Source organism: Pseudocercospora fijiensis (genome assembly GCF_000340215.1).
Source record: "Pseudocercospora fijiensis CIRAD86 unplaced genomic scaffold MYCFIscaffold_5, whole genome shotgun sequence".
Classification (NCBI taxonomy): Eukaryota; Fungi; Ascomycota; class Dothideomycetes; order Mycosphaerellales; family Mycosphaerellaceae; genus Pseudocercospora; species Pseudocercospora fijiensis.
In genome coordinates, this window is record NW_006921536.1 from 5,743,237 (window position 1) to 5,751,962 (window position 8,726).

Genomic DNA, 8,726 nt, shown 5'->3' on the forward strand with positions numbered 1-8,726 from the left:
GAATAGGACTTATAGGAAGCTAAAGATTCCTTTAAGGACATAACCGAGTTGTTAGATAAGTATTAGACTAGCGTAAAGAACAAGAAGAAGGCTAAAAGCTTATAATGTTACTATTAAGGCCTAGGATCAATGCTACCCCTAGGATGCTATTAGCTAACTAATTAGGGACAAGCAATTGTTAGCAACAAAGGACAATAAGACTATATCCGGCGCGCTACGACGCGTTAATTAATTAATCGCATGCTCTTTTAAGGGCTCTACCTCTTTACTAACGCGCCCTATAGGTCCCCCTCTTGTTCCCTTATTCTAACGAGGCCTCGAGGCCTAAGCGATCGGCGAAGGCGCGCGCGTAGCGGATAGTGCCGGCGGTGTATTAGAAGAAACGGTATACGCCTATATTAGTAACGGTATTGCGGAGTGTATTACTATTTAAGAAAGGAAGGATACGGCTATATTAGTAACGGTATTGCCGAGTTGTTGTTAGTTAAAGAAGGAAATTAGAAGCAAGGTAAAGTTAGCGCTAAGACGACTAGCGCCGCTATTGTTAACATCACTTACTGTTGCCGCTGCGCCTATAGATACAACCTTACCTACACTACGAGCCGGAGCGTACCCTACTAGACAAGTTAAAAGAATAGCTATATTAAAGGTTTGATTAAAACTTTAATTAAAACTTTAAGCCGCTTAAAAGATTAAGCGACTAATAGACTAACTAACTAAGGGCAAAACTACAGAGCTAAGCTAGCCGGGGTCGATCTTGCGGACAATAGGTTACTCCTCGATCTATCTAACCCTTTAAGCGAGGCGAACCTCTACTACTATACTTATAATAGCCTTTACCTATAGAAACTAGACGAGCTGTGTTTTTTTAAAAAGATATAATTAGTTGACACTTAAAGGCTACCAAACCTAACTAATTAGGGCTAGCGAAACTACGAACAATAATAGTCCTCGTAACAATAAGAACAATCCCTCGGAAACGGACAAACCCTTAGAAGCGGACATTTCTAGATCTTTTAAGAGTAGACGCAAAGAACTCGGTACGACATTACTTAGAGCGGAGGCAGGGCTGCAACACCTCGTGCGTCTACCTGTTATAGTAGGGAAGACGCGCTCGTATTGTAATTAGTCGAAGGCCCTTAATTCTTATAGATACATATTACTTTATAGTTTATTGTATATAGAGATAGCGCAGTTAGAGTTATATATTGTGTTATTTAGAGGTAAGGTTTGACATAGTTACATAATTAGGTAGTTAAGTGTTTAATTTAGCGCGGGCTAAGCAGCTTATTAGACTTGCTAAGTTAGCGGCAATAGAGGTCGTAGAATATAGACAGGCTACGAGGGCGCGGCCTTTAGAAGGGAAGCGTGTATTAGAGCTAAAGAGGCTATACGTGATTAGTATATAATCAGGCCGAGTGAAGCTAGGGTCTTAGTGCCTTAGGTAGGGCTTAGCGCTTAGCGTTAGGCTAACTCTCCTACCTTCCTCCCTCTCCTCCTAGATCCTTATCGAATACTACCTATACCTACTACTACCCTATCTACCTGCTAACATACCCTTCTTACACTAACGCCCCTATAACATTCTAGTCCTATGTTAATCGGGCCCTGTTGGGCCTGTTAGACTACCTCTGTGTAGTTTACCTAGACGATATCCTAGTTTATACCTATTTACCTAACATCGTAGAGCACTAGGCCGTAGTACGTAAGGTACTCGACCGCTTACGGGCCTATAGCCTATATTACAAGCCTTCTAAATATACCTTTGCTACTAAAGAGGTATCCTTCCTTAGCTTCCTTGTATTAACCGAGGGTGTTAAGGCTAATCCTAATTGGATTAAGACTATTACTAAGTAGCTAACCCCTACTAGTATTAAGGAGCTTTAATTATTCCTCGGCTTCGCTAATTTCTATCGTCGCTTTATTAAGGGCTATTTACGGTATGTAATGCCCCTAACTAAGCTTACTAAAACTAAGGCCAACCTAACTAGAGAGTTTAAATAGACTAACAGAGCACAAGCCGCTTTTAACGGTTTAAAGAAGCGATTTACTAAAGTCCCTTTATTATACTATTTTATACTAAACAAGCAGATCCGAATTGAGACTAACGCTTCACAGTTCGCTATATTAGCTATAATGTCTTAGCAGTTAGACAGTGACTACTACTAGCACCTAATTGCCTTCTTCTCGAGAAAGATAATTAATGCTAAGCGTCGCTACGAGACCTACGAGCAAGAGCTCTTAGCTATTATCGAGGCCTTTAAGTATTAGAGGCATTACCTCGATAGGGCCTAATATACGATACAGGTCTATACAGACTATAACAACCTCCGTAGTATTACTAAGGTTACTAGAGTTATAGGTCGATAGGCTAGATAGGCCGTCTACCTCGCTAGGTTTGATTTTGATATATTATATCGGCTAGGCGTAAGTAACCCTACTAATAGCCTATCGAGGCGACCTAATTACGATAGCGAGACTTAGCAATCTATTAATTCATTGTTTCTAACCCTACAGTATAAGATTGCTATAGCCCGTATTGTTAATAAGCAAGCGTAGGATAAGCGGCTTACCGGACTCCGCGACGGCTTAAAGCATATTAATGCTCTTACTATATTAACAGTGCGTATTAAGGACACAGATAGGAGAAGTTATAATAACTCCGTAGTCGACATCGCTATATACAGTAACAGCGATAGTACTACTATAGTTAATCCGGCTGCTAGTACTACTAGATATATATAGTGTATACTACGTAAGATAGCGAGGGTGCTATTAAGCGAACTTATAGAAGGGGATAGACGAGCGTTTATAGATAAGCTATTACGTGCTTAGTAAAAGGACGCTTTTGCTACTGCTCGTATAGATTAGCTTAGAAGTAGCCGTAAGACTAGATCTAGCAAGAATTAGTCGATTAATACTAATAGCTATTTGCGCTATAAGGGTAGGCTCTATATCCCTACCGAGTATTCGATCCGACAAGAACTTCTTAAGCGATACTATAATAGTAAGCTTGCCGGTTACTATAGTATAGAGAGGTCGTACGAGCTACTATCGCGTATATACTACTAGCTAAATAGTAAGCGGGATATAAAGGACTACGTAAACACGTATGCCGTATATTAACGAGTTAAAGCACTAAAGCACTTACTATTTAGCGAGTTGTCTTCACTCCCTATTCTAAAGAAGCCTTTTATAGAGCTTATAATAGACTTTATTATAGGTCTTCCCCCTACTAAGCGAAGAGGAAGCAAGGACGTCTTTAACGCTATACTAGTCGTTATAGACCGATTTACTAAGGGTGCTCGCTATATTCCTACTCGGAAGGATTAGACGGCTATTAATATAGCTAAAGCACTATAGAACAATATCTTCTATAGCTATTAGGGGACCCCTAAGGGGATAGTCTCCGATAGGGGCTCGATATTTATATCGCACTATTAGAGCGAAATATACCTATAGCTAAGACTAAAGCATCGGCTATTAATAGCCTTCTATCTAGAGACTAACGGTTAAATAGAGAGACAGAATGCTACCCTATAGCAGTACCTACGTAGTTACATTAACGAGAACCCTAAGGATTAGGTCAATCTCCTATAACTAGCCGAATTCGTATACAACAACAGTGTCTACTTATCTACTAAGGTATTACCTTATTTCGCTATAATAGGAAGCAACCCTACGCTACTATAAGACCCCCTATCGCTCGAGGCCGAGCGTAAGGAAAGGGAAGCGGGTTAACCTAAGACACTAGCGGCTATTAAGAGGGTTTAAAAGATACGAGAAATTCACGCTAAGATAGCTAACAAACTAGCAAAGGCCTAGGCCTATTAGAAGGCCTACTATAACAAATACTACCTTCTAATAACCTTTAAGCAAGGCGATATAGTTATGCTTAGTATAAAGAACCTCCGCATCCGTAAACACCTATTACCCGATAGTAAAACAAGGCCTAAGCTCGCACTAAGATACATTAGCCTATTCCGTATCCGAGAACCGAAGGGCATATAGGCCTACTAGTTATAGCTTCTACCCTATTACACTATCTATAACACCTTCTATATATCCCTTCTTAAGCTATACTATTAACGCGAAGGCGATGAAGCGCCTACTAAGTTAGAAGAAGTCTTAGCTAATAGTAAAGAACTATAGTCTATAGAACGTATCCTATAGCACCGGACTAGGAAAGGCAAGAAGGAATACCTCCTAAGGTAGTAAGGCTATTTACCTAAATAGGACTCGTAGGAAGCTAAAGGTTCCTTTAAGGACATAACCGAGTTATTAGATAAGTATTAGACTAGCGTAAAGAACAAGAAGAAGGCTAAAAGCTTACAATATTACTATTAAGGCCTAGGACAATGCTATCCCCGGGGTACTATTAGCTAACTAATTAGAGGCCGGCAAACTAGGATAATAAGACTATACTAGGCGCGCTACGACGCGTTAATTAATTAATCGCATACTCTTTTAAGGGCTCTACCTCTTTACTAACGCGCCCTACAGGTCCCCCTCTTATTCCCTTATTCTATCGAGGCCTCGAGGCCTAGGCAATCGGCGAGGACGGCGCGGCCGGCGCGGCTATATTAGTAATAGTATTGCGGAGTGTATTGCTATTAAGAAAGGAAGGATATAGCTATATTAGTAACGGTGTTGCCGAGTTATTATTAGTTAAAGAAGGAAATTAGAAGAAGGTAAAGTTAGCGCTAAGACGACTAGCGCCGCTATTATTAACATTACCTACTATTGTTACCGTACCTACGGAGACAAACTTACCTATACTACGAGCCTAAGGCACCTTTAATTAAAACTTTGATTAAAACTTTAAGCCGCCTAAAAGATTAAGCGACTAGTAGACTAACTAAGGGCAAAACTATAGAGCTAAGCTAGCCGGGGTCGATCTTACGGACAATAGATTACTCCTCGATCTATCTAACCCTTTAAGCGAGGCGAACCTCTACTACTATACTTATAATAGCCTTTACCTATAGAAACTAGACGAGCTGTGTTTTTTAAAAGATAAGATAAGATTAACAATTAAAGGCTACTAAACCTAACTAATTAGGGCTAGCGAAACTACGAACAATAATAGCCCTCGTAATAATAAGAACAACCCTCGGAAGCGGACATTTCTAGGTCTTTTAAGAGTAGACGCAAAGAACTCGGTACGACATTACTTAGAACGGAGGCAGGGCTATAATACCTCGTACGTCTACCTATTATAGTAGGGAAGACGCGCTCGTATTATAATTAGTCGAAGGCCCTCAATTCTTATAGATATATATTACTTTATAGTTTGTTATATAGGAGATAGCGCAGTTAGAAGTTAGACATTGTATTAGAAGGTAAGGTTTGACATAGTTACATAATCAGGTAGTTAAGTGTTTAATTTAGCGCGGCTAAGCAGCTTATTAGACTTGCTAAGTTAGTAGCAACGGAGGTCGAGGTTAGAATATAGAAAGGCTACGAGGGCGCGGCCTTTAGAAGGGAAGCGTGTATTAGAGGCTATGCGTAATTAGTATGTAACTAGCTCGAGTGAAGCTAGGGTCTTAGTGCCTTAGGCAGGGCTTAGCGCTTAGCGTTAGGCTAACTAGCCTGCCTTCCTCCTTCTCCTCCTAGTTCTCTATCGAATACTACCTATACCTACTGCTGCCCTGTCTACCTGCTAACATAACCCTTTTTACACTTATATAACACTAAGGTGCTAAGGACACTACTATACCTAGTATATGCTTAGGCTAAGGGCAAGAAGCTTATTTCTAGAAGGCTACGAAAGTACGACGTTTCTATCCTTACTCTATATAGTTATATTGCTACTAACCTAATAGAGCTAGACACGGCCTATAATAGTAATAGGTACCTATTCTATACCTACGACTTAAATATAGGACTTTACTTTAGTTAGACTATTAGCAATCGAACTAAATCAACCTTGCTATAATACTAGAGCTAACTAGCCTTATTCGTACGTAGTATTAGTAGGGACATTATCTACCTATTATCCGATAATAAAGGAGCGATTAGTAGAATGCGTTTTCGTTCCTACTTACGTAATAACTATACTACCTAGAGGCTATTAGCACTATATACCCCTAAGCAAGACCTAGTAGAACGAGTAGGCCGCACTATTATTAAAGTAGCTAGGGCCCTTATAATACATATACGCTTTCTATATAAGCTATAGCTAGAAGGAGTTTATATAGCAACCTTCTTAATTAATCGTTTACTTAGGTTACGCTCTACCGACTATTTAATAAGGACACTATTTAAAATCGGAACTAGATATAAGCCTAATATAGCCTATATATACTAATTTAGCGTACGAGCCTATCTACTAATCTATAGTACGGAAACAGACCTAGCATCGTATAAGCGAAAGGATATCCTACTAAGAACTATAAAGGTAGCTTTACGTACTTATATTAGATACCTATATAGTTATAAAGGCTATTCTATCTATAGGATCTAGGTACTATTACGAATAATAGCCCTACGAATAAGGGATGTTATCTTTAACGAAACCCTGTTCTATAATAGATACGATAATAATCTTAGAGTTAACCTTACTAACTAAGAGCTAACTTAATTTAGTAATCTCGAAGAACTATAAACAACCGCCTCGGGGCATTAATTTAATAATCTTCGAGAAGCCTATAATATACCCTTAGACCTCGTATAGTTTAGAGCTAAGGGGGTAGATATACTATTAGAACCTAGAAGATTAATAATTGTCGATTCTATAGGGCTAGTAGATCTAGACTAAGAATAGCTACTACTAACTACGCCGCTATTAGTTAAATAACTTAGCCTAGTACCGAAGCAATAGCCTATATAGTAATAAGACTTTCTAGTTAAACTAAATAATACTTAGCTACCTCGTAATAATATATTAAATAGATTAGCCTAATAAGGATCCTCTAAGAACGATGCTAGCGATAAAGCCTCTACTAACAATATAGACGTACTAGGTTATATAGATAATATAGACTTCAACTTGCTATATACTAAGCTAGCTAAATTGCTAATACTAATTGAAGCCGCTAATATATCTTATCGTTACTTACTAAATTAAGGCGGTCCGTACTACCGCGTTAACAATCTAAATAAGCGATAACGAACAGCTACGATCTACTACAATCGAGAGCAAGTAAGGCACCTTCTATTATTTAGTAGCCTTTAAATAGCCGCCGAGTATAAAGTACGCTTTATATAGCCTACTCGAACTCGACTAAATAAGTCTAATCTATCTAATTCCCTAGAACCGCTACTACTTCTACGCGAAGAGTATAATCTAACTCTTATACTAAAAGTTTCGAGCCTACTAGCGGAGCTACGTAACTAGCGACAGGTACTTAAGAGCAAGTTTAAAGAGCATTAGATATACGCTATAAGAGCTGAGTTTAATAAGGCGCTTAAAATAGGAACATTTAAGTAGGTAGATATTAATAAAATGCTAGATAAACTAAGTCTTCTACCGCTTACCTAGGTGTTTAAATACAAAGGCGACGCTAGCGGAAGATTAGTGAAGTTTAAGGCAAGAGTATACGCAAGGGGTAACCTATAGAGGAATATATACTTAGATATATATACTTCGATACTAGCTATACGAGTATTTAGAGCTCTAATAGCTATTACCGTTAAGTTTAACCTAGAAGCGGACTAACTAGATGCTATTAACGCATTATTGAATGCTACTCTACTATATATACTATACCTTAGGCCGCCTAACGGTTTTAAGTAGAAGGGCAAGGTACTAAGGCTTATCTAAGTATTATATAGATTGTACGAGTTACCTCGACTATAGTATAATTACTTTACTATAATATTAGAAAACAAGCTTAGCATGCAACTAGTAGACAATATAGACTGCCTATATACCGATACCGACAAGCATGTATTTATCTTCTTTTACGTTAATAATATAGTATTATTATATTACCCTCTTTATAAGTAGAAGGCAATAGACCTTAAGCAACGCCTAATAAAAGAATATAAGCTTAATAACCTTAGTAAGCTATTATAGTTCCTTAGTATTGAAGTAAAGCGCAATCGTAATACTAAGCAACTATAGTTATTATAGAAAACATATACTAAGAAGATAGGTTAGCGGTATACTATTAGTACCGATACTAGTCGAAGGGCTAAAGCACTACTACTAACTAGGTATAAGCTATATAAGAAGCTAATACCTAATAAGGTTAGCAAAACGCATCTAGATCTAGCCGCTATAGTAGCATATTAGAGCCGTATTAGGTTACTAAACTTTGTAGTAGTCTAAATAAGACTAGAAATTGCTAAGGCAGTATTACTACTATTAAAGGCTCTATAGAACCCTAGGTAGGAGGATATAGCTACTGCTAACTAGTGTATTAAGTACCTCCTTTAAACGAAGGACCTATATCTAGAATATAATAATGCTAGACTAACAATTACGGCATACTTAATATATAAGCTTAATAAGTTTTATAGTGCTTCTAATGCCTCTTATAGTAACTATAAAGGAACAAGGCAGTTATAAGAGGGTTAGTTGTTTAGCCTATTTAATAGACTAGTTAATTAGAAGGTAGTACGACAGTTAACTGTTACTAAGTCTATAACAGAAGCGGAGCTACTTGCAGCGTTATATGCAGGCTTAGAACTAATCTAGTAAGAAACGTTTCTTCCGCTAATATAAGGGCTTACCTTAAATAAGAACCCTATGCTATACTATAATAACACTTAGACTATCC